The 26,632-nt window shown below is 43.1% G+C and overlaps 1 protein-coding gene and 1 long non-coding RNA gene across 7 annotated transcripts in view; both read right to left on the bottom strand.

Moving 5' to 3' along the window:
• MYO1D (myosin ID) overlaps positions 1 to 26,632 on the bottom strand; it is a 160,812-nt gene that overhangs the window by 127,795 nt on the left and 6,385 nt on the right. The gene's annotated exons all lie outside the window — the stretch shown is intronic.
• Positions 470 to 25,596, bottom strand: LOC118258207 (uncharacterized). The gene is made up of 3 exons (XR_004781823.2): positions 25,242 to 25,596; positions 3,162 to 3,318; positions 470 to 2,760 (listed from the first exon to the last, which is right to left on the bottom strand). It is a non-coding gene; the product is annotated as an uncharacterized LOC118258207 (long non-coding RNA).

Genomic DNA, 26,632 nt, shown 5'->3' with positions numbered 1-26,632 from the left:
GTGCCTGCATAAAACGGCCAGGAGCAGGGTTTTGTTATTAAAAGCCAGCCATGGTGTGTTTAAAAGGAACGCCTCTCCTTATTCCCTCGGTCAAACCCCATTTTGTAATTTTGTATGCACCATGAAAATCATGAATGTGCTGCAAGGTCGAGGAGATTGTTATGGGGAAATAACAATTGTATTCCTTCCAGTAATTTCTCTATCACCGTCTTCTGAATTTTCCACTTATTACTCTGGCATCTGAAAACTAGCTCAGCAGCCAAAAGGAAAGGCACAGCCTGCGTGTTATTTTGGTGAAGTATGTCAGCTCTTTCACGAGAAGTTTTTACACTAGTTTTTATTACCTCGTTAAAACATCAATTGATGGTGAGAAAATATAAACCAGTAGGTCACAGAATATAAATCTTCTAAAGGGACAGAAGTGATTGTTTAGGAAAGAAAAGGGCCAAAGAAAGAATAGGACTCTTGCTTTGTTTTGTGGCTTTTATTTTTAGGGAAAGGAGTTGAGAACAAAAATGCTTAAGTCCAGACATAAGTGAAACAACCTGACATCACTTACTGATTCTTTAAATTTTAATGGAAAACATGAAGTACCAAATAAAATTTTAAATACTTTTGCTATGCAAATATGCATCTTTTCAGAAAGAGTTACATATCACATGTTCACACCTAACTGCCATTGGACAATAGACTGCAGAAATCAGAAGGCTGAAGCAGAAATCTTCGCCACCAGAGAGCACTCACATTTAGGATTTCTCCCACCTGACAAACACTCCAGTCAAAAATAAAACTGTTCTTACCGAGGAAATGATGCAACTTCAAATGCACTCAGTACAAATAAAGAAAAGAGTTAGTTGGCAAGGCTTGGAACCAATACTCCAAAACAACATCTGCAGAACGCAGACCATTAAACAAAGGCACTCTACCAGGCAATCACCACTCCAAACGCTGCAATTCAAATTATAAAGGCATTTTGTAATTAATCATTTACTTGGTCACTCCTCTGTACCGCCAGATAAACAGAAACTTGTTGGGATCGCAGACAGCCAGCATCATTCTACAGGCTCATTGCTATTTCTAGAATTCAGCATACATTCTGAGATAACCTGTGCCAGGAGCAGGGGGATCAGTTTGCAGTGAGATCACAGGCTGGGCTTCACTGGGGTGTGAAACTGCTCCTCAGAAACACATTTTGCCAGTCTTTCCCTCCATCTGTCTAATACTCAAGCAGAGCAACTGCTGGAAAAATCACGTCAAGTCTCCAACCATCTCGTTTTGCACTGCTTTAAGGCAGCTGAGTGTAGATACCAGTTTTATGGATCGTTTTCTTCTGGGAAAAGACCTTCTCTCACGTGGAACTCCCTTCCCTCCTGAGCACGGACTGACATCATAACCTGCTCTGCATCCCTGCAGACACACGAAAGCTTCTCCCACTTTAGCAGGTGCTCACTACACCTCCCTGGTCTTGCCTCTTCCAGCTGCTGTATGACACCGATGCTCCAGAAGCAGAACGTCTTCACAAGAGGTCACAACTTGGCCAGCATCTAACAACTGGTCTTTGGTTTATCTATGCAGCAGTGGCCCAGGGTAAAGGAAACATTAACAGAAAAAGCAAAAGCAAATAATCCAGGGATACAGGAGGGATACAGGTGCCTCAGCCTGTGCTAGAGTCAACAGCCAATGTAGTAACAGTGATGGTTTAAAGAACAAAGGCTGAGGGTTTCAAATGATTATTTCCGACTTATCAACTCCAAAGCATAAATCAAATCAAAATATTTGGTGTGAGTACTCTTTCTTCCTTGCTCCTTTGTGCGTGGGAAGAAGACCAACGTAGAAGCTGTAGAGGTGCTGGCACGCAGAAGAGGGACAATTCCTTCTCCTGTTACAAACTCCCCGTGATTTGGGTTTACCCCCTGCAAAGGGGAGGGTCACAGCTCTTAGCTATCATTTACCACCACACACGTACATTAAAATTCCATTTCTGCAGGCTTTGACTCCATTCTCTGTGCAAATACACATGAAGACATTAATTAAAACTCGTGTTCATGAAGGGATGTACATGCATAGTCAAGAATGGGCCTTTAGGATGTTTTCATTAAGGAAGGGAATTTAAGTAGGCTTCTGGCAGTGAAATTGTGTTTACCTGGATTTAAATGCAAGAATGCATAGCCAGTTGCACTGACACAAAGGCACAACTATTCTTCTCATGCTCGAGGAAGTAAAATGACTTTGCTTAAGCACACTTCACCCTGTGTGTGTCAGACAATTGCCTTTTATATGTGATACCAGGTCTCTCTACTGAGCATTCAATGCTACTTAAAGACTTTGTCTCAGGTAAGTCTCAAAAGAAACCCAGCTGTCAAGCAGGAAAGAATTCTTTCAGGTGTTTCAGTAAACTGTTCATAAATTGTATTCTAGCAGATCATCCCCATCAGAAGAGGACTCAGACAAACAAGATTTGTGCTGGCAGAAGTATAGCTAGAATATTTTATTGCAGTTGAGAAAACAGACCAAAAAACTGTCTGGTCAGTATTACCTCCCTGTTCTTGGAAAACAAACCAAGTCTGTCACAGTGCTGAATATGCATGTCTACTATGTATAAATCTACCCCATGAGCCAGAAGAAATTGAATATAAGCTTATTTAATGGGCAGGTGAAATTTTTGCTTGCAGTTGTCCCGCGTGGAATCAGTTTTGTACATGTTGCCAGTTTCACAAAATAGGAAATGCCATTCACTGTGCATCCTGCACCACTCCTTTCCTGTAGGGGAGGGAGCAGAAAGGGCAGGGTGAGGAATACTTCATTCATCTGCAATTTTCACAGTCGGCTTCAGAAATAACATTAAAGAGCCCTTTGTAACGATGTAACTTTTTCAAAGAAGATAGTAAATTATGACTGACCACATTGTCCCCAGCAAACCAACATTTAAGCAAACTGTAAGTTGGCAGGGCTGGTTCAGCGCCAGCACAGCTGACCCCTGCATCATCTCCACAGCTCTGCAAACCCAGAAGGCAGGGTCAGGGGAAAGGAAAATGGAAGGTGGATGCTAAGTGGGTTCTATCGAATGCTAAATGAAGACAAACTATGAAATGTGGCTGGCTAGCTAGAAACTGGAATAATATTAAAATCCCTCTCCTTATATACGAAGTTAAAATACTAACCTTGCACTGAAAAGATGCCAAACCACTAAACACAGGAGTCACTGAACTTTCATTTCTATTTGCGTCAATGGACAGAATGAGCTGTCTCTCCAACAGCAGGGAAGTACTGCGTGCTCCTGGTACGCATCTAGAAGCACAGCAGAAGGCACAAGCAGACCTGAAGTAGGTAACAGGAGAAAAGGGAATTCCTTGAAAAGCTTCCAGGGACAACATAACACTTTGTGGTTTTTCTTTCCAGTCCACACCTGAGAAAGATGCTACTGAATACAGGTGGAGGAAAGAAAATTGTTCCTGATTTCTCTGCATGTAGCACCAAAACACACTGACTTTCCATATGAAAAGTCTGGCTGCAACACTGCAAAATCCTAATGCAATAATCATATTACTCTGCTTTGAGCCTGAGGTTGCCCTGAATGACCTCCTGAGGCCGAATTATCCTATGATCCTGTATCTAACCAGGAAAGAGAAGTAACAGGCCTGGAATAGCAACAAACAGAAGACTGCCATCAACCCATAACCTCTAATAATCTGTCAAAAATTTGGAAGAGCATTTCAAGAGAAGACTAGTGGGTCCTACTGGATATTGCAGAACTTGTTTTATGAATGTGCTCAGAAGGTTTGGCTTCTTGCACTGACCAGCAAATGACTTCATGATCCTTTATACGTTCCTTCCACTCTGTTACAGCATTGATAGATCTTAAAAATGACACATTCACTTCCTCCTCTTTCCAAACCCTCGACCATTTTAACTGTAACCTGCCACACCACGATTATCTAAGCCTTCAGCTTTGGGAATTCAGCTTTGTTCATTGGATTATGCACCACTGTGTTAAATAATACACTACCTTCAAATGTATCAGTGGACAAAATTGCAGCACAAAAGGTAAAAAACAGACTAATGACTGGTGGCCAGAAAGACTTGCATCATGTGGAAGATACAGATCAATACAGACCAATCAGCCCTCTGGTTCAGTGATGCATGAGTTCTGCAATGGTAGGTTTGCCTGAACATTGTCCACACAAGGACTAGCTTATGCTTCTGAATAACAATCTTTTCTACGAGGGATGCCAAAGGAACTATAAAATCCTACAACACAATAAGAAATGGCAGAAAATCAAAGACCATGAGTGATACTGGAAAGGCTTCTCCAATAACTTCAGGGAACAAAACCCACTCATTTTGCTGCTGCTGACCCTGATGAAGCAGCATCATTGTACGAAGAACCATAACCTGAAGTCACATCATCTACAGGACTGATGAAAACTTTCAATAAGTGATATTCATATATTGAAATATATGATATACATATAATATACTTTAACACCTTCCCAACTTTCTGTATATGCTGCACAAGTAACAGGACTTTGCAATGAAGTCTAACTGCACCCCCCCACACTTCATTCCACCATCTTAGGTGCCAAGGTACAATCACAATATTTCACAAATTTTCTTTGTAGATGCTTGGAGACTCCTTTTCCAGTCAGCTGGCCACGAGTTGCTGATGTTCAGATGCTTCATTGTTCTGTTATAAAGAAATATTCTGCATCTGTTAAACTCGTGCCCAGTGCCGATCTGTGAATGCTGCTGGAGTCTCCTGAATACAACATTGTTTCGGTGCAGCGCTCAAAAAACCCAAGTCATCTCGCAGTGGTAAGATACCATACGCCACCTGCCAGCGCTCCAAAAGGCTCGCTTAGTCCTCTGGTAACAAAATAAAGTTAGATGCACAATTTATACTAACACAAGCCATGCAAATCATGTGAAAATAATACTACAAAATATGAATATAACACACACGACTTACATTTCTGCCTAGTTAGGGATCTTTTACAGTTATTACAGTGACCTGCACCATCTCCCCGAAACACAAATATTGCATATGTAGTGCTTAAACAGAAGGACCGTTTGTTTTTTGGTCATGAAGCCAGGCAGACTTTAAGCATTTATGTGTTTTACAGCATAATGTGCCTTAACACAGATCTTGTGGTTTTGGCTCGCAAACTGTCCTAGCAGCACATTAGATCACCAACTAAGGGCTTCGGCAGACAAACTGCTGAGTCTCAAAGCAGCAGATTAAGATATTCCACCTACAGCTGCCCATCCAGCTCCACTGCCAAAGGCTCCCTTCTGCCACGTCTGCTGAAGGGGCAGCAGTGGACAGCCCTCATCTCGGCCACCCCGGGTCAGATCGTCACCGACACCGTTTGCTTAGGGACTGATACCACCAACTTCAGCCTGCTGATGAGAAGAGCGAGCCATGGAGGGGACACGAGCTTCTCAGATCACAACGCAAATACTTTTCACCACGATGTGTCCATTAGCTGTTCAGGTTGAAGGAAAGGACTTTCAGTCGTGCTTTCCTTGAAAGCATGTCTAGTCAGTGAGAGCATCCCAGTTTTTGTTTGTAGATTTGGCACAGGTCTGTTGTGTTATTTTTTCTTGTACTTTGTTTTGTATTGGAAAAGTTTCACATTGCCTAATGGCAATCCGGATCAGAACTGCAGTGAAATCTCCTTTTCACCACCCTTCTTCCAGCCTCTCCCTCAGCAGCAGCTGCCCCAGAACACAAACCCTACAGGCACTACAGAAACAAAATTCAGTACACGCATCAGTGCTGAACAGGGCCAGGAAACATGCAAGATTTGTTCTTTTAATTAAAGAGTAACTGATGTTTTACAGAAAGTTTGTTTTAGAAATAAAGATGTGGAGTTACTTGTAGTAAAAAAAATAAAATAAAAAATTAACTACAACATTTTCAGTTGAAGCCATAAATCTGACCTTGCAGACTTGCCACCAGGACCTTTTTCCTCCTCACTGAAAGGGGCAACTTCAGAAACGGAAGAAGAGAAGGAACCAATTTGAACTCGTCAAACATCCGTGTGGATATGGCAGTATGATAGGCCAGATAAGCAAATGGATTTGCACAAGTTAAGTATTTCACTTTACATTCTTTGAATGAAAAAACATCTGAGAAGTAGGAGTGCTGCAGTGTTGTTACTTATGCATTCATCATTCAAAGCAAAAGGAGTGAATTTCTAAATGCCAGCTGTATCGAGTTGTTAAACAATGGTGTTTCAAAGAAAACATTAGCAATATGGAAAAGGGCTTAAATGGTTTGATTATTAAAACAGATTACTTGATTTATATGCCACTTTTTTGCTGTTTGTTTTAAATTATCACCAGAGAGATTATGTTAATTTACTTCCTTTGGATTTTACATCTATTTTCTGTCCAGATAGCTCCCACACTGGAGCTGAAAACAATTCAAATAGTATTGTGAGACAACACAAATACCACATAATTAATATACAAATAACCTGTAAAATATCTACAACACATCTTCCACAAGCCAAGACGACTTTGACCACACTGTCAGTTTTTAGCTCTGGGACAATGGAACTCAGAGCCCTGTGGGATGATTTAAAACAGGATCTTTTCAGAAAATGCATCAGCCTAAGAATTCAGGCCCCCTCCTGCTTCTGTTAAGTGTCTTTTGTTAGGTAATGAGCGTTAGTTATCCACCAACACCAGAAGTCAGCACAGTGCTACACTGTTTACCAAAAAGTTTATAGACAAAATTTTCAGCAACTAATAATTTACTAAGAGCACAATTTGAGCCTAGGGTGGTGGTCAAGTGCATGCTCTCAGCTTTGACAGATCTATTTACACACTCAAAAACAGCAGCATATAGCATGATTGCACAGCTGCCTTTTTCCTGGATTACCACCTTAACTTTTGACACATGTAACAAAGTAGTTGGCCTAGTTTTAAGCAGACTGTTACACGAAATGACCTCCACAGGTCTCACTCAAAGAAAATTGCTCTTTGGCTATAAAACGCACGTAAGTAGCTTCAAATATTGGCTGAAAGTAAATGTTATTTCTGATTATAATAGCACAGGTTTTCAAATTAAGTTTGCTATCAGCCTTATTTAATGTTTTTTTTTAGAAATCAATTTAATTAAGTGTTCAGAGCTACGATCTATCCTCCTCCAAATGCAGCAATGTTTTTCTTTTCTTCCTGTGAGCAATCAGCTGCTAAGCCCTTGCAGAACAGCGACATACTGCAATAAAGCACAAAGAAAAACACTCAGACAAGAGCCTTCATTTCTCTGGCCATCACAAACTGTCAAACACTCTAAAACTTAAAAAAAAAATAAAATAAATGAAATATATATATACACATATATATATATATATGAAATCTTCATCTATTGGACGGATAAATTCTTTCATATGTTATTTTTCTATATCTGTTAAATTCAAGATTTAGAGATTATCCTTTCCACATTCACCTCATTGTCTCTTCTGCCACAGGGATATCTCATCAATCTCACTTGTACATTTGGAATAATATAGATCTTACCAAATTAGTAATAGTTAGAAACCCAGAAATGTTTGTTTATCAACTCCCACTTAGTAATCATCTTCCAGCAGGCAATAACAAGCAGGGGAAATAGATCCACTGCCAGTTTACCAAGGACTTATGAAAGCAATGGAACATCTCAAGCTTCTCAAACTATTTTGCTTTGTTACTTGGAAAGCTTCAGCAACCCGCACATTTAAGATGCCTACTAGCTCTCCATAGTTGAAGACAATTACTGCCAACCAATATACATCAGTACACATACATCATGACTTCAGTTCTGTAAAACCCATACAAATTGCATGCCTATCGGATGGGAAAAAGAAGCAGAGATGAAATCCTGACCCCAAAGTGGCCTTTTGTTATCTAACTAAATTCTGTTTGGATCTGGCTCAAGCATAGCACTGCTCTCCACATTTATTAAATAAAGAATTTAAACCCACAACACTTGCAACTTTCGTTTTGAATGTTTGCTATACTGTGATGCAACAGTCCGTGCTACAATGGTGTGCATGTACGCATGAACATGCACACACACACACCAAGTACAGCATTTTTATGGTTGTTAAATGTACATAAAAACTGCTAAGGTTAACGTTTACATAAGGCTCCTCCTAGCAAATATTGCACAGATGCCTCTAGCTGGCTTCTAACCAAATCTATTAATAAAATGAGCATTTACAAAACTGCGTAAGAAAACATCTCTAGCTTTTGGATATGCTGAAATGGTTTGATGGACTTGCAGATAAAGACAGGGTTCAAGCGTTTCGTTCACAGCACTTTCATGCAGTGCCAACAAAATTACTACAAATCCTGGTTTTGTCAAAAGGACAGTGGAATGCATTTATGAAATGGCTCTTTTCCTCCTGAATATATTCAAGAGAAACTTACAGGAAAAGGAATAAAGCTTAGTTATTTCCTGTTCGCATCTTTGTCCTTTGAGTAAGAGAACAAAGGAATTTGACACCTCGTATCTATACTCATCTTGAGCACCCATTCTTCGGCCTTTTAACTGGAGTCCAGACTGTCATTTGCAGTTAAGGAAATAGTCCTACATACAGAAAAATCAGAAGCTTTGATAAGTTGCTGCTAAAGTGCACAGGTTATTAATGCTGATAAGCAATCATCAAGAAATAAGGTCGGTTGTTAACACCGTATCTTCACTTCTCTCAAAGTCCCAAGCTACATTAGATAAAAAAACAGGTAATTACATCTTCTACTTCTCTCTCATGCTAGCTAGCTTTATCTTTTGAAGCTACTTGCTTGTGTAGTGAAATTTCTGTCGGAGTCTAAAGGAGTTCCAGCTCAGCAGTGAAAACACCAATGGATCAGCCAAACGAGCTGTGCTCAGAGCAGGCAAAAACTCTCCTAAAATCTGCAGTAACCTGATACAAGAAAAATCCTTTCCATAGTTCAAAAATCGTTGATGTGACCTCAAGTAGGACAGACCAGAGATCCAAGATGTTTCAACACCATTTGAAGTGGCAGTTCACCCTGGAAATATCACATCTGGGTGCGATTCTCTAGAAGAGAACAATAGACACCCACGAGCCAAAGACGTGTGCCAGTATGAGATTCCTGCATGGCCTCCGCACACACTAAGCGGAAGCCCTAAAACAGAGGATTGATACATTAAAATAAAGCAAAAAAAAAACCTGCACAGATGTTCAGCAATGACAGCTGATGGTTTCCCCTCTGCCAGTTAGAGCTGCTTTACCAGCATTATTCATCAAATTCTTTCTCTTTCTTGCTTTGGGTCAGGGTGGAAAGAAGAGGGGAGAGGAGAAAGACCGGAGGGAAAGGAGATCAAAGTGCAACTCCATCACCTCAGGTTTGTGGAGTTGTTTTTACTTTTAAGTTAAAAAATCAAACTATTTACTGTCGTTCCACAAGTCACTAGCAACTCTTTATCACAATAACCATCTCTATTTCTTCTAATGTATTCTATTTTAAATAGAGAGAGATAAAACTGCTTATAGTATTTAAAACAGAAGCCTGATAACATTTTGAGTAGTCCTACTAACATTTCCTTGCTTTTACTGACTGTATCTCCCTCCTCCCATGGCATCCTTGAGCCTCCTGCATGTCTTCTAGAAGCTCACTGAACTGCTGGCTGGTATCATGCAGCACATGCAATGTCCTTTAACTCTCCCCTGCCTCCGATCCATGACCTTGCAATTTACAGCACATTATTCATCTGTAAATGAAGGGCTCAGCGTTTTGTGGAACTGCATTTCACCCATGAGGTGATCCAGACATCTTCAGCAGGAGAATCGCCTCCCCGATTTGTACCCTCACAGACGTCATGAACCTTGCTATTACAGAACGGCAACCTCTGCAACATCATCTTCATGATGCACTCCGGAGAGACGCCTGTTCCGCAGGCCAGCCAGCTGGTACTGAGCAGCTCACAAGCACAGGGCCCACGCTAGCTCCTGGGCACACAGAGGTACCGTGGGCCTGGGACAGGGATCCTTTTCTGTGGGTCTTTGCACGTACACACTCGAGAGCTCTCTAACAGATCAAGACAGCCAGCTGAGCCCACACCATGGCTGCCCACACTGGGCACCGTAATGTAAGCCAGGTTACATTTTTTAATTTCTGAATAGCCTGCAGGACAGTGCCAGCTTGCCAAAAAGTGTAAGGAGTACTTCCAGCCTGCCAGCCCCACATCTGGGTTAACCGGCACACTGCCACAAGGCTTCACCCAGTCACATACAGTCAGATATATCATGCCCAAAATTTCATCAGCTGCAGTGTCACTGGAAACCTGGTGAGTGAAGAGCGCCTAACAGCACTGGCTCCAGGACAGCATGAGCAGCGCAGACACAGGGATTCACCTCCCATGGGAAAATGGCAGCAATGGGCAGAAGCTGGCTGCTGTGGGTGAAGCACCGGCACGGCTCCCCACCACCAGAGCAGCCTGGGGGCTCTCTACTGACAACACAAAGCACCATTTCAGTTTCTAGCAAACGTATAACATCATAGAATCACAGCATGGTTTGGGGTGGAAGGGACCTTAAAGCCCATCCAGTGCCTCCACCTGCCATGGGCAGGGCCCCCTGCCCCCACCCCAGGCTACCCCCAGCCCCATCCAGCCTGGCCTTGGGCACCTCCAGGGATGGGGCACCCACAGCTCCTCTGGGCAGCCTCGGCCAGGGCCTCACTGCCCTCAGAGTGAAGAGTTTCTCCCTGATATCTCAATCTCCCCTCTTTCAGTTTAAAGCCATTCCCCCTTGTCCTGTCACTGCACCCCGACAAAGAGTCCCTCTCCAACTTTCCTGCAGCCCCCTTCAGGCCCTGGCAGGCCCCTGTGAGCTCTCCCTGGGGCCTTCCCTTCCCCAGGCTGAACCCCTCCAGCTCTCAGCCTGGCCCCACAGCGGAGCTGCCCCAGCCTCCGAGCATCCTCGCAGCCTCCTCCAGACCCTCTCCAACAGCTCCGTGTCCTGCTGGTGCTGGGGACCCAGAGCTGAACGCAGGGCTTCAGGGTGGGTCTCACCTTTGATCTTTGTAGTTCCCTTCCAACTTGGACACTCTGTGATTCACGAGAAATATACACACAACATTAAACGCTACTTCTACAAACTAGGGAGACTTTCTTGAATTTGGGATTTTTTTCAAAGGCTCACAAACAGGTGGTCCTTTCTTTTTCTTAAGGGAAGCCTCTGGAAGGTAAACTAACACAATCACTACTACAATAGGCTTCACACAACACTCAACAACTGCTAACATACAAACCAACACACAGCACACACCAATATGGTATGTTTAAAAACTACATCGAAGCATGCGACTTGTTATTTAAACACCAGCTCTTGCAGCACCTCTATTCCTCCACAGCACTGACAGCTTTGTAAACATGTAATTATCACACAAAGGGTAAGAAGGGCACGCGTGATATTTTCACCACATACTAATCAGCTGTAAACAGTGTATAACAAAACAAAGGTATCTGAAGGTGGTGTTGCAAAAGCTGCTAAGCTGTACCACCACATCAGCCAAGCGGTGGTACCCATTTTCAAAGTACAGCTTGTTGGATGACAATTACTTCAATACTCCTGCAACTATTGAGACTTATCTTCATTGTTTGCTCAGAAATAACACTCAGTTGCACAAGCACACTGCTGTTTGACAAATTTCTGCAACCATTAAAATGACCCAGAGAAATAATAAAAATTTTGCACGGCATCAGTTCCTCTCATACAAACTGAAAGGACTGGCAAAATACCTAAATAGATTAAAGAACACTTATTAAATCAATGTAGTAGCCTACCAATCTAGTAGCCTATGTTAGTAGATTGCAAGCATTTATGAGCCACTGTTCATTTACAACAGCACCTTTCTTACTGCTTCATGAAACCTGGAACTGGTTCACGGCCCCCTCATGTTCCTCTCCCTCCCTCCCTCCCTCCCATTGTATCCAACCCTAATAAAAAAGGAAAGGGGAAACAAAAAAGCTAGATACAACCATCTTCACACCACAACTACAAGCACCAGAGACAGAAGTCCAGCTAGGCTTTGATTTTCAGCCCTGGTCAGCCACAAGTCAGGCAGGTGGTCTTCATTAGCACTCCCATCATTAAAACCCCCCAGCAAGTTCACAGGCAGTGTCAGAGGAATGAGATAACCCACGCAGACGGACTTGGGCTCAAAACAGCTGAGCAAGCAGTTGTCTGTATACACGCCATTAACCGGTCACCAGCCGAGTGCAGCCAGCACATGCAGATCTATAGCAGCAAGGGTGATTCAGGAGCAAAATGAGCTGCAACGCGAGCAAAGACAGTTTATTAGCTGTGACCATGGAACCAGCCAGACAAGCAAGCAGGATTTTTGGCAGCGCTGCTTACTGGGGGATCAAGGTATTATTTCAACTATTGACAGATTATTCAGTGAGGCATCCAAACAAAAGTCTGTTTCAAAGAAAAAGGTCTGACATTATAGAAAGACAGATGCTGCCAGGCTCTCCCAGGCAGAACTGCAATTACAGACACTGCCTTCTTCACAGCTGGCACTCAATCTATAATCATAATAAAAAGTAGGACATTAAAAGAACAAGCATCCTGTGCAGATCTGTAGGAAACGAATACAATAAAAACAGCTGTGAAATAGCTCCAGTACCTGTGGACCACGAAACCCTCCAGCTTATAAAGACCCCTACCTTTCTGCACAGCAACATAAGCTGGAGCCAGGCCTGCACTTTCGGTACAGCTGGCATAACTTTGGAAATCAGCCCCACAGCCAGTACACCCAAGGCTTGGTTCATCCCTGCAGTGCTTGATAAACCTGTAGCAAGTATATGGCAAGCATTTTGCCCATACACTGCTAATCCGACCTTTGCCAAGAACAGAGTTGATACAGCCTCACAAAGTAACATTAAAACTTTAGATGGGAATAAATCCTTTTAGCAAGTTAATTCCTCCACCGCTGACATTGTCTTAGGGCTGAGAAGTTCGGTGAAACTTTCACAAAGGTATCAAGATGAGAATGCAGGGCTGTTCTTATTTTTACAGCAGTGGGGTCTCGGTGCCAGCTGGTTCTCCACAACCTCTCATGCTGCTCTTCCCAGGCCACCTCAGTGGGACGAGCGTCCTCGTATGCTGTGCCCACGAGGGCTGAACCCCAGGTCTGCCTGTGAGCCCTGTCCAGCAACATGAGCACAAACACTGCAGTACTCAGAGGAAACCAAAGCTTACATTGAACAGAGTAATAAAACAACATCTGAAGAGTTGATACAAATCATAATATGAGTTAAAAGGAGAAAAAGGAAGTAAGATTCCAAAACAGGATTAAACACTAACGTGAAACACCAAGATGCATTCACTAACACAGTCAAAAGTCTTCACTGTTCCTGATACAATCTAGCTCTTGTCAAGCTTTGCTTTCCCAGAATCTGAGTGTGCAAGGAAGGGGTCAAGAAGGAGCCAATGAAGAGCTGCTTTCCAGAACCTTCCCTGACACTGCACTAAGGCACAGTTTCTCCAAAACTTAAAATGTGTCCAGGATTTTGAGAAATCCTGCAGTGTACTTCAGAGAACACGGAACGCTTCCCATGCCAGACGTTTTCTCCCACCTCTGGCTCCAGCTTACAGCAACGAGCAGAGTGCAGGTCCTGAGCCACCACCTCTTGCAGTGCCAGCACGTCGCCGCTCTGCCGGGGACCCTCTCACCGAGCGCTGCTCGGCTAGAGCCTCTCTGAAAGCTGTCAAGTGTACAGCATTTTCTGCGTGACGTTCCGGAGGCCGCTAAGAAGGCAATTTGCCTTCAGCAAACAAACGTTTAAAATTTTGATTCGATCTAAGCCCCCCTCCCAATAACATAAAATAGTTTAAGGATTCCCTAAATGGAAATGCAACTAATACAAGGCTTAAAGGTCATCGCAGAGGAAAACTGTATGCAACAAGAAACACCCAGTTACTTCCACGCACATTATTCCTTGACTCCATTGAGGGAGGGAGGGGAAGGATTAAAAAGAAAAAGGTGGGGGGGAAGAAAACAGTCAAGGAAAATGAAGTTGCTGGTCAAAGGAAATTTAAGGAGGTTCTTAGCAATTCTTTTCAGTATCAGGAAAAAGGATTTAAAACCAGCTCAGCTGTGGCTGCTGAGCAGGCAGTACTGGACCTCTTGATTCTCCGTGCCCATCCCTGAGGATGGGTTTGCCACCTGCTCCTCCTGGGTGAAGGCACACGGTATTGCTCCCAGGCCACACGCTGCACAGTGCGCTCCGTGCCGACGTCGAGTGGCACCTCTTGGAGTCCTTCTTCAAGGGCAAGACACACAGGAGCTGCAAGCTGCAGCCAAAGCACTTCGGATAATGTGAAAGCAGAAAGCTTTTCTGATTGCTTTCTGATTTTCCTGAGTGTTGGCGCTCAGGACAAACACCAAAGTGACTGGAAGGGAATGCAGTTATTGTGATACAGTAAATAAGGAAACTCGCATTTATAAACACACCTCACCTCTGTCAGTTCTCTATGCACTGATACTTTGAGTGCTACTGCCACATCAGAGACCACAGCAAGCTTTAAATTGCTTCCTTGTTAGAATCATTGCTTTGGGGCCAAATAATTATGTCTTATATAGTACTGCCTCTATCCAAATTAACAGAACCTTTCTGAAGAAATCAATGTGCTTAAGAGTTGCTTTAAGATATTAAGTAAATGTAATGAACTCTTTAATCCATACCAATCTCTCAGCTGTTTCAGATGTGTGATATGCCTTTATATATATATTTAAGTAAAAGCATCTTCCGGCTGGTTATTTGCACTACAAACTACAACTATCATATGTGGCTGTGAAATGTGATTTTGAAAAATCACGTGGCCTAGATGTTTAGCATTTTTAAGCTCCCGTGATAGCCTGCATTTACTATAGATAAAAAGTAAATCATCTTTTCACAAAGCTCAAATATTCTTCCCTCGAAGTACTCAAAACAAGTACCTTACAGTCAACATCAAGACAGTACAACTGATGAGCTTAAGCATACACAAGCCAAAAGGAAACCAAATTACTAAGGAAAATGAAATTACATCCTGCTAGACTAATAGCTCGTCTGTTTGCAGAAAGATCAAACACAGACTATCATTTTGTACAAGGAAAACACTTATTCTGACACACAGAGCCATTGGTGGCTGTGTAGTTCTGTCTGCTGACCACTTTTCCTGTCAGAACAGCTTTATAAGAAAACAGCATACACGTCAAACATTTCTGCTAGTTAAGGCATTAAGAACACAGGACAACCACGACTCAAACCAGTGCTGTCACTGAGAGCGCAGCTTGCATTTGTCTTGCATCTCAGGCAGTAGCAGCATTACATAAACATTCAGCAGCCGTTTTTCGTCCTCCTACCTAACCACTGCAGTAAGAGAGAGGCTGAAAGTTTTCAAGAGCACACAAAGTTTAGGTTCAGGTAAGTGCTTTCTGCACTAAACAGAGCCTCAGTAAAATAAACAAGCTTCCATTAAATTTATGGATGCACCAATAAATTGCTGGCCAACAACGAGAGACTAGAAAAGCAAAACACTGGTAATCTACTCCTGAAGTCCAAACTAAACTTCTGTTCACATTCAAAACAAAACTGAACAGCAGAAACGTGGAGAATGCGGAGCTTTTGAATCAAAAATAATTAATGTCTCAAATGTTGCTAAAATTATCACACTAACTAATTCTCCCGTATCACTCACTTCCCAAAAAGCCTTTAAACATGGGTTACTGCCTCACTACATTTAAAAAGCTCAGATCTTCATCCAGAACACTACTAAAGAAATCTCTCAGACGAGCCCAGTCACTTTTCCACCTTCAGTAAGATTACTGCAAGAACATTTGAGAAATTCAGTTTGGCAAACTGATGCACCACTTTATCCTGCACAGCCTTATTTACTGCAGTGAGGTTACAGCATCTATCCTGAGTTATTTGCAATGCCAGTCCATATTTCTTGAAAAATTAAACTCAGGGGTAAAGCTATAGCTGTCAACATGTCAGTTCAGAGGGATATTTTATTTCTTATCCGTTACTACGTGCATTGCATTCTCTGAAGCAAGAAGCACCGGTTCTTCCAACGTTTAATGAGGGCCTGAATAAACGTCAGTTCTACATTCCCACATGGATGGCAAACAACTAGGGAGAGATACAAAAAAAAGGAGCTTTCAGTACTGGAGCTCTTGCTGCAGTAAAAGTTTGAGACAGGAGATGGCATGAGAAAGTGTTATGGTAGATAAAATCTGATTCTAACTCCTCAGATTAACAGTTCACTCCATGGCAGCAAAGACTTTCTCAGTCTCTCTCCACCTGCCAAAATAAATTTACTGCCATTTAAGGCTGTTAAAATTTTTCCCTGATTAATCACTGCTTCTCGGCAACATCTGCCCCAGCCGGGTGTTTTGCTGGCGCTGGTCAGCCTGTGCAGCACGTTACACGAGCACGGCCGTGCCGATGGCCTGGCGCACCATCAGCTGCGGGGAGCTGAACAGCGGGAGCTTTGCAGGGTGGAGTGTGTGTGATAACAATAATAGGGCTGAAAAGCACAGGCCCCCTGCACGACACAGCCAGCCCAAATCCTGTGCCGCTCGGCAGGCAGCATGCTGCTAAAATCGCTTCCCTCTCTGAGGAGTTATGCCCGTTTTGACAGAAGGGATGCAAATGGAGAGGAATGGACCCATTTAGGCCTCCTGTGGGTCACCCTGCTGCTGGAGCCATGAGGGAGCACTAAAGCATTGATAACAAATCGCCTTTTAGGAAGTAATAGCCATAATGCCTCGTGGTAATTCTGTAAATTATAGAAGCCCCAGAAGAAGCTGAAAGGCTATTTTCTTCCTGGAAATACAAAGATCACAACTTTATTTAGACTCTATTGTTTAGCCTTACTTAATCCATAAGCGTAGACAGTTGCCTCCCATTTAACCTTTTCATTAACCTTAAAGGCAGCTCTTGTTTGAACACCCTCAGATGCACATGCAGCAAAGACAGCTGCTCCTGGCTCCAAACACCTCGCAAACCACTTATAAAGGACAAGAGAGCCCAGAGGACAAAGATGTCAGCAGCAAGGTGCTGGGGGAGGGAAAAATAGGAAAGACTGCCTCGAGCAGACAAAAAGCTGTAACTACAAATCTTTTAGCTTCCTCCATTCCGGTTACATGCTCCCGTTCATCACACCAGCACTAACAACTTTGACACAAGACCCAGGTGCAACACCGCTATCAGTCATGAATTTTCTGGCAGGAAGCTCCTGCTTTGCACCAGGAATTAGGAACTTGGACCATCCCATAGGATGTTTCAGTAGATGGTGCTCCCAAAAGAGTATTCAATTCTAGTAGCAGGGCTACTGTTTCCTGTGAGTAATCAAACCAGCAGCTTGCTCTCTGAGGAATCCACATCACACAAAACTTCCAGATCAAAACTGTGCCCCCAGTTCTCTCATGCACCGTGCCATCAGCTGCAAGCCAGGCCACCAACACAAAACCAGGTCCTTGCTGCAGCTGTGGTTTTGCAACGGCGAAACTACCATTGAAACGGAGATAACCCAGGGACTGTCTAGGAAATTAAAAACTGGCACTGGTGTGGCACACACTAATTAACCACCAGTACTCCCACAGGCTGCTGCACGCAGGACGAGTCTGAGGTCTACAGAAACCAGCCAACAGGTAGAGTCAATGGCAGGAATAACAAGTTATTGCTTTCTGAAAGATGACCTTGGGCAATTTCCACTCCCAGTTATAAAACCAAGGCAGATGGGAGGGCAGGGTAGCAGCAGCAACACTAATGGAGCCGTGCTCCAAATTCACTTGGGGCATTTGTCTCTCTTTAGGTGGAAGAATGGAGGAAGAGAAAGAAACCTCATGAATACAGGCTACCAGTTAATGTTCAGTGGCTGTTGGGCAAAATATTAAGTAGCCTAAACAACACACACTGTAATGGCATGTCCTATATTTTTGCTATACATGGATCCTGGTAAATATGACTCATCTCTGGAGAAAATCCCAAACTGCTCTATTAGCACAGTCATCTCTGTGCATATAAAGGAAGGAACTAAGTGCACAACAACAACAAAAAAAAGCCACCTCTTTGTTAACAGATGTTGTCCAAATTTGTCAGGGAATTGCCAGCTGGACAACTTTAAAGCAAATATTAAGGTCACAAGACAATTTTGTATATGGAATAAGAGGCACAATATCATACACTATCTTCGAATGTATGATCTAATGAAGATTTCATGAGAGCCCAAAATACATGCAGTCAGGATCTGGTAAGAAAGCAAGTCAAACTGAGACAAGCAGACGCTATCTATTTAATAGGAAGGTGATTTGTAATTGCTATTTTGACTTCTCTCTGATATAACTTAAGGGAAACCTAGCAAGAAAAACCCAAGCCACATGCAGAATGGCTATTTATGCTCTGCAACCATGAAATCCAAAACCAAAAGAGTGACAAACTGCAGTGGGATCCAGAAGCACCAGAAATGATTAACAGCATGCATAATTACAGAACATAACAGCAAAACAAACACTTTGCACCAGGGTAACACAAGCGATGCTTCTGTGGCTTCCCGGGAGTCAAGTGCTGGCTAAACAGCAAGGCCCTCGAGAACATTTCTGAAGACTGACATGTAAGATAACTGCACCAGAAAGAAAGCACGACACAAGCATACTCGAAAAGGAGCGTTTCAGCCCTCCACGAGCTCTTTGATGGGCCAGGCTGGGGTGCAGGGAGCCAGGCATTGGGAATCAGAGTGGGGAGGGATGGAAGGATGTATGTCTGTCAGCCCAGCGAGCCCCAGAGTCACCTTGTGCCACCCATTCCCATCCTGGAAAGCTTGGGACTCTGAGCTGAGAAACAACAGAATCTTTGACAAGACAAAGGTTCGTTTCCAGCAAAACTGGTTTTCTCGACCCAAGCACCCAGGCGTTAGGGACATCCCTTCTGAAAGCATCACATTGAAGTTCCTGGGAAAGGAACTTCTGACATTACCAGCTCGAGAAAATCCTTCCGTTGCTGACACCTTCTCTGCATTCACACAACCTTTCAGTAAGACTCAAAACTACCGCACTCCTCCACTCCGAGCAGAAGATGCAACTTTAGAGGCAAAATCCCTGGTGCAAAATCTCTGCAGCAGCACAAGTTAATACAGCAACCGGACAACCCCGGGGGTACTGACAACAGTACTGAGGAGGGAGGTAAACACAAGACCAGATTACAGACAGAAATAATGTTCAGCGCTGCCACTTGAGATTTATTTCATGGGTCTACACAATAACTATTGTTTTTCTTAAAATATATCCCAGAGTAAAATGAATACAACCGTCTTCACTCTTAATAAGGGACATTTTCAGCTTTCATCGCTGTGAAGAGAAGTCTGAAAACAACCACAGCATATCCCGAAGGCTCAAGTGACAGAAAGCAGAAAACAAAATCTGTATGGTTGAATTTGTCAGTGCTGCTCACTCACCACTTCCACACAGCAAGCGTCCTTACTGATAGACGGAAGGTTTGTGCATGATATGGGAGAAGATGTTGGTTTTTGGTTGTTTTTGTTATTGGTTTTTTTTTGTATTTTTTTTTCCTCCTTAGATTGAAAAAATGGGGGCTATCTGGCAATCACAGCACTGGAGTACACAGAGTACCAAGGCCCAGGTCAAAACTAGAAAGAAATCGCTATCGACAGCAACAGGAATTTTCAGTTTGCAAAATATCTATTGCACTCTATTAGTCAGAGAATGACAAAACAAAACAGCATTACAAGCTCCCACTATCCAACTGAACACCAAGGGGTGACCAGATGGGTGGGCACAATTGTGTAATTTTCCTACACACTGTTACACAGCAAATTACTTGGGATCTGGCCATTAGTGCTATCAGCTTCTAAATCAAATGCCTCATTAAGATAAACAGAGGCTGCTCACTTATCTTAAACTGTTTTGGGCTAAGACATGCCAATACATCTACATATGAGAGGCTGGAGGGTTGGATTGCCCTGTTTTTATTTGTTTGTTGTTCCTGCAAGTTTTCCCAGATTGGCTATGAGACTTATAATGCTCATCAAGAGAATGAAGAATTTGGCACTCGATGGGTAAAATGCTTTGGTGATGAACAGAAGATCTGAGACTGGTGTGGGAATTACTACTGGAGCAAGATACCTGACATAAAAGATATGCATAGGTATGGAAGAGCCTTCAAAAAAGTTAACAGAAGTGTCCTCACAAAAACAGCCCTGGCTCCTTAAATGTTTGAACTCTCCAAAGTCTTCCCACATCTCTAGCACAACATCAAATGCACCTACTGACCGAGACAGCCTTTCTGTAAGAACCTGTTAATTTATTCCATCCCGCAATTCACGTCAGCTTAATGGTATACAGTAGTAAATGTAACCCTAGCAAACTTTTTTCCTTTAATTTAGCCAAAGCACTAAAAAAAAAAAAAGCCAAAATTCACAGTATTTAACTTATGTTATTTTTTTTAAGATAAAAGGACAATGCAGGGAAACCAGAGGGTTAAAATGTTGAATCGGATGGATTTTAACCATCTAAAAGGTTATGACCCAATTCAACAACTTCCCTGACTCAACTACAATGAGCTGAACTACAGCTACTACTGAACTACAATTTCATCTACAGTCTATTTGCTCCACAATGTACTTTTACAGCTCCCAAGCTAGTTCATACGATAAAACAAGCAAAAATATTCTGATCTGTCTATCTGCACAGGGTCGAGTCATTAATCTTAGTAAGGATCATCCCAGCAGAGCAGCTGAATTATCAGTTACAAATGAGCTGCAGGAGGTACTCCCAGGAAGACACCAAGATCTAGACTAAAGAGTTTCCCCCCAAATTCAGTGATGCAAAAATTTGTGTTGACCACTAACACTACTGATTGCCTACAGTACAGCACCAGAGCCTCAAAACAGTGCGATCACATCAGAGAAGTCCTGGAAAGAGGGAAGATCTATCCACTCGAAGACAGCCACGTCAGTTGTTCCTTCGTGCAGCGAGCACCAGGTGCCATCTTGACTCTAAATGGGAGGGTCAAAGATTCAAAAACCAGAGAGAAAAAGCAAAAAAAAAAAAAAAAGACACTCTTGAAGCGAATGAAAACATGGAAGTTTACATTACTACACGGTACTCTTCCTTGCATGATGAGGGATGATACAAACCACGTTTTAAAAGACGGTATCTACCCTCAAGTCTTCTTGGCTTTCACACTCCTACCTCCAGAGCAGCCGTCCAGGTCCAGCGGGGCACCAAGCACACTGCCCCAGGCCCCCCCACTGCTGCCCCCTGAGTGGGGCGACGGTCCCGAAGGAGAGAGAAGCAGCTGAAAAGTTTCAGTGAAAAACAAGACTCAATTTTGACAATAAGCAGCCCCCCTGTAAGACTCCAAAAATGTAAGCCCTTAATGGAAAACATGTTTTCTATCAAGCGATTGGAAAAATTAAGCAAAAAATTTGTAATTATTTCAGAATTGTCCAACTTGACTACAGTCTCCTATCAAGTCTGGCTTGCACAGTCTTACACCAGGCTTATAAAGGTTTTCACATATCTACTTTTTCTTGGCGTTTCCTCAAAGTGGTTTAAGCTCAGTATAACTAATAAAGACTCTGAGAATTAGCTGCCAGAGACTGGAGATGTCTAGCTTAGGAATGTCTGCATCCCTGAAAGCCAGGATGCAGTACAGCCCAAAAAAAAAGTTTAAAAAAAAAAAAAGGGGGGGGGAGAGACAAGATTTCTATTGTTTGTTTTGCTAGAGACATAAATGCTACACTTAATAGGAAAAAGGGAAATGAATATTCTCCTTTTTATATACCAATTTCTGCACGTACGCATGAACATTAGTGTTCTTGTCACTTAGAAGAGGTCAGTACATAAACCACATAAAGCAACGTTACTTTCTTACTGCGACACAGATGAAACTCAAAAAAGGAAACACTTTATTATCAAGAGGCATTGTCCACAAAGTTATACATCTAACCCTCAGTCTTATTTTAGAAAGTCTCCCTGGTAATTTGCCTGTGCTTTTGAAAAGCAAGTAATATGTTTTGAATTATAAGAGGTTACAGGGACATTTTTGTGGTAAATTTGGACTTTCATTTGCAAAAAAACCTTCAGTGCTACAGAAATCCTTTCGGAAATAACATTTTTTTGTCATTGCTAAGCACTTTTCAACAAAGTTTAATAGCTACTGTTCCAAGGAGCTGTTTACATCCAGCTTTAAAAGAATACCGGGGTACTTCTCTCCTTGCAAACAAAAGGAAAAGCAGCATAGCTTCTTTCCAGTATTTTAAGAAGCAAACAGAAGAGATACGCACTCTGCATTATGCAGGAGCAACAATCTTCTGAGAAGGCTCACTTAGAGTCCTGGTGCTCAGGCTCTGATGTTCTGGGCTTTTTCTAGAGCCTTAAATTACACTCAGAGCTCTTCAAGTCTTCTTTCATTAGTTCCCCTGCTCTTTACACCCAGGATTAAGAAGAAACACATCAGCTATTAAGGAGAACAGGAAAATACTATTTCTAGCCTCAGAAGTTTACAAACTAGATACCCCAGCTGCTTTATAAACAGTGCATGGGAAGAAGACCTCAAGGAAAGCTAGTCAGATTTTTCCTTTGAAGGTGAAACTTGCTTTAAAATTCATTCTTTTAAACAAAATAACCTATTTACTTCAAGTTTAGCAGTATGAATAGAAGAGAAAGTTTTACTGTAAACATCTAAAAGATGCTTAGCCACATGAAAGCTTCATTGTGCTCTTGATAACCATGATGTAAAAGCCTTTACAGCCACCAGTTTTTGCTGACTGTTCTGCCAGACTTTACCATCTCAACATACTGCAGTGGAGCTCTCCCAAAAGAAAGCTGTGCCGTTCATACAGTGGGAAAAGCACATTTTTTTGTTGTTTTAGTTTGTTTTTCCTCACTATTCATTGTGAGACAGCCTTTGCTGCCACCCAGTAAGCTGTTAAAATATGCGTTCCCTGTACTCGGTTGTCTTGCTTCCTGGATGGAATGATGCAGTGAATTGCTCAAGCCACCTTCAGTTTCCCTACTGTGGCTTTGTCCTAGCCACCATAAATAAAACAGGTCAATGATGAAGGCACTGATGAGTCTGATGCTTACAGTGGAAGACAGGTATTAAATGGGAATCTTTTCAGAAAGTTTCAACTGGCTCCCCAAAGTATAATTCGCCTGAGGGGTAGCAACGTATGCCTGCTCTGCATCACAGATTAAGAATCTTTTCATCAGGAGCCTCATTTCAAAAGACTCATTCAAAGGACATCAGAAGTTTCAGCGAAAGACCACGTAGTCAGCTTGATCTAAATAAACAAGATTGCATGTGTGGAGAGACAAGCACAGAAGTACAAACTTAAAACATTAAGCTTCAGAGATGGAGTTACCCTGAGCTAAACATTCACGACTTGGAGCACATCACATTGCACAAGCCAGAGTCCTGCCACAAAGCTGCTCGCTCCAAAACTTTTGTTCCACAGGAAGATGCAGCAAGAACTTCAGGCTTCCCAAATGAAGCCACAGCAACCTTGAATGGGAACAGATCATGATAGTTCAGTAAACCCTTCTTTACCTGACCAACTTCAGACACAATAGCATCAGACAAGGCTCTGTCCAAGCCAAAGAGAACACAAACTCCCCTGGGCACAGATCCCATATGGAACCAGGAAACTACTTGAACAGATCAACACGATAATCAGCGGTTACAGCATACCAAACCTCCTACCATGACAAAGTTTGTGCAGCCTTCATAAATTAGACATTTAAGGAGGGGGCATCATCTTTGCTGAAATTTATATGGCTCTTCTTCTGTGCCAAAAGGAGCAAGGGAAAAGTACAAAAATGCTTGTCAGATAGTTTTCAGGCAGACCTATTAATGGTTCGGTACTGTGGGAGAAACTGATAAACAGTGGAAGGAGATAAGCTGTGCTTCTGAGGTCGAACAGGAAAGAGGCAAAGAGATAGGTGAAGCAGATAAAACAGGAAGCAAAAACAATCTCTGTGGATGCACTTTGAACGAGCATGTGAGGGAAAGGGGGGGCTGCCAAGGCCTGAGAGGCCAAGCAAGCACAACATCAGCATGAAGGTGACTCTAAGCAAGAGATCCAGCTGTGCGCACAGCCTGGACTCAGACCCGATACACGATGCAGGAAACAACCCACAACTTTGAGCAGGGGGGGTTGATCAGGTGGAGCAGGCAGAACCAGCGCACTGCTGTCCAGAGGAGCGCGCTCAGCCTTGGGGGCAGACCTCAGCCAGGAAGATCATGGTGGGGCCGGGGAGGACACCTCGGCCATCAGCAGTGCCGAGAACACACCAACGGCCTCTTCGGCAAGGGGGGCGGATGGGCAGGGGCTACATCTGTACAAAGGCACCGATGGCGAGAGAGAGGAGCATCGGGGATGGCCCAGGGGATACCATGGCTATAGAGACACAGCCAGGAAATCAGCAGGAGGAGTAATGAGGGGGCATGCAGCACGGCGCTTTTCAGAGGGATGGTGAGAGTACTGATGCTCTGGAGTACAGCAAGAAACATCCAAGGATGAGAAATGATACGAGGGCACATAAGCAGCTATCTACAGACCACATAACTGGTTTAACGCCATGTTTTCACCAGACAACACGTTTTTCTGGGAAGAATGCTCTCCATCAGACAGGATCGTACACTTTCTGCTTGCTGAAGTTTCACGTCCCTCGAGGCTGCCAGGTCAAAGCAGGCAAATGGCAGCCGCAGGGCCCACCACTGCCAACTTCTAAATCAAGAATGGATGGCCAGCAGCACCACAGCAAGCAGGAACCGCATGGTGCAAAATGCTTCGGCAGACAGGTAAACGGGACATAACGCAACAGTGGTGAGACACGAGCATTCCAACGCTGTTCAGGGAGAAAATTCAAAGTCTGCACAGAAAACTGCTCTGAAATCAGAGAGCAAAATGGAAAGTGCCGTCACTGTCACCAGGTAAAGCAGTAAGAGTGGTTGTGCCCTGGCACCGGTCACACTTCTACAGATGAGACTGCAAAGTGGAACACTGCGAGAACATTGGTGACAATGAGGGTGGGTCCCCTGGCTTATCATTAGCAACTGTTTTATTTAAAAGGTCTTCACACGATCCCCCCTTCTTCCTGACTCAGCTTTTCACTGCTGGGTTCTGACAGCATCCGTCCAGGAGTTGGATCCTTGTGGATCCCTTCCAACAAGGGATATTCCAAGATCCATCTAAATGACTACTTACAAACAGAACTGGTCCACTGTCCTGTTACAGCCTTCAGCAGTTTGGCCCCAGGCAGACCAGGTGAGAATGCTAGCTGAAATAAATCCAAGGAATTCAAAAAACTCATTCCTAGCAAACAGAGAGAGGATCAAATTAATGGTTTAGGTCAGAAGAAAAGAAGCCTTTTCAACAGCTTAAAATCTAATGCCCCTTTTTCACTCCCAAAGACAGAACAGCCTCACATCCAAGGTGTTCTTTTAACATTTGGAAGCCTCACAATGAAAACTTATTTCCCCTCCATGGTCTGTTTAACAGAGACAGAAATATCAGTACGTGAACACAGCAACGTGAGCTGAGGTCTCATCAGATCTAACTGAAAAGCCACGGAAGGAACAGCCATCTTCCAGAAACTGTGCCTCTCTTTCTGAGAGCTGGAAACAAGTATTTGGTACAAAGTGAAGCACACCTCCCTTATTTAACACTCGCAGACAAACCTGGGTGCAGCCATCTGTTCCCCCTCCCCCCTTCAAAATCCTTTCATTCCACAGTGAGATGCAATCCTGACTGAGGGACTGAGAAACAAGAGTGATGATGCAACCACCAAGTATGTAGCAAGATCTGCAACTATAAAAGGAATTCGAATAAATATGACTAAAGGGGAAATGCTCAGGTAGTTTAAAAGCTTGCTCAGCCCGAAAGGAATGCAAGGGGTTGGTGGAGCAGCAGATCAGCAAAACCAGTAGAAGAAGCAGAATTTTGAAGAGAAGTCAATATAAAGGACTCTTGACTAAAGGGCACCACGAGACTCATTGGAAATATTAGCTAAGACTTGCTGTAAAAACTTGGCAGATCTTAAAGCCAGATCTTTAGCTAGTGTAATTCAGAAGGCAATAATAAATGACTTCAGCTAAGATGACACAGGCTACACATGCGATCTCAAACATATGCAAGTAGAATGCTGTACTTATTTTGACATTACAGCACCACAAACAGATACACTGCCCACTCTGATGATTTTTAGGATCCACATTACTTCATCAGACTACGAAATAATTGCAGGGAAGAGGCAAGGATGAAAGTAAAAAAGGTTGCTGAGGAAATTCTAAATCAGCAGCTGAGTTTCTGTTGATATACTTATAAACAATTTTCTGGCAGCTATTTACACACAGAGATGTGAAAAAGGAACATGCCCTATTCAGCTGACACAAAACAATTTGCTTACAACTGGATCTGTAGGGCTTTCTCTCCACACCTGAAGCCACTCCCCAGCTTGCTACCTCCCGTCACGTTTTGTCACCCGTGCTGTGGCAAGTGTCATAAACACAGCTCGGTGGCAGCTGGCAGGCCAGGACCAGCAGGTCTGCTGCACAGCATCACCAGCATAAGAATTTAAAACTGTAAGGTATCCTGGA

This window comes from Cygnus atratus, chromosome 25, assembly GCF_013377495.2.
Source record: "Cygnus atratus isolate AKBS03 ecotype Queensland, Australia chromosome 25, CAtr_DNAZoo_HiC_assembly, whole genome shotgun sequence".
Taxonomy (NCBI): Eukaryota; Metazoa; Chordata; class Aves; order Anseriformes; family Anatidae; genus Cygnus; species Cygnus atratus.
This window is presented reverse-complemented; position numbering and strand designations above follow the sequence as displayed.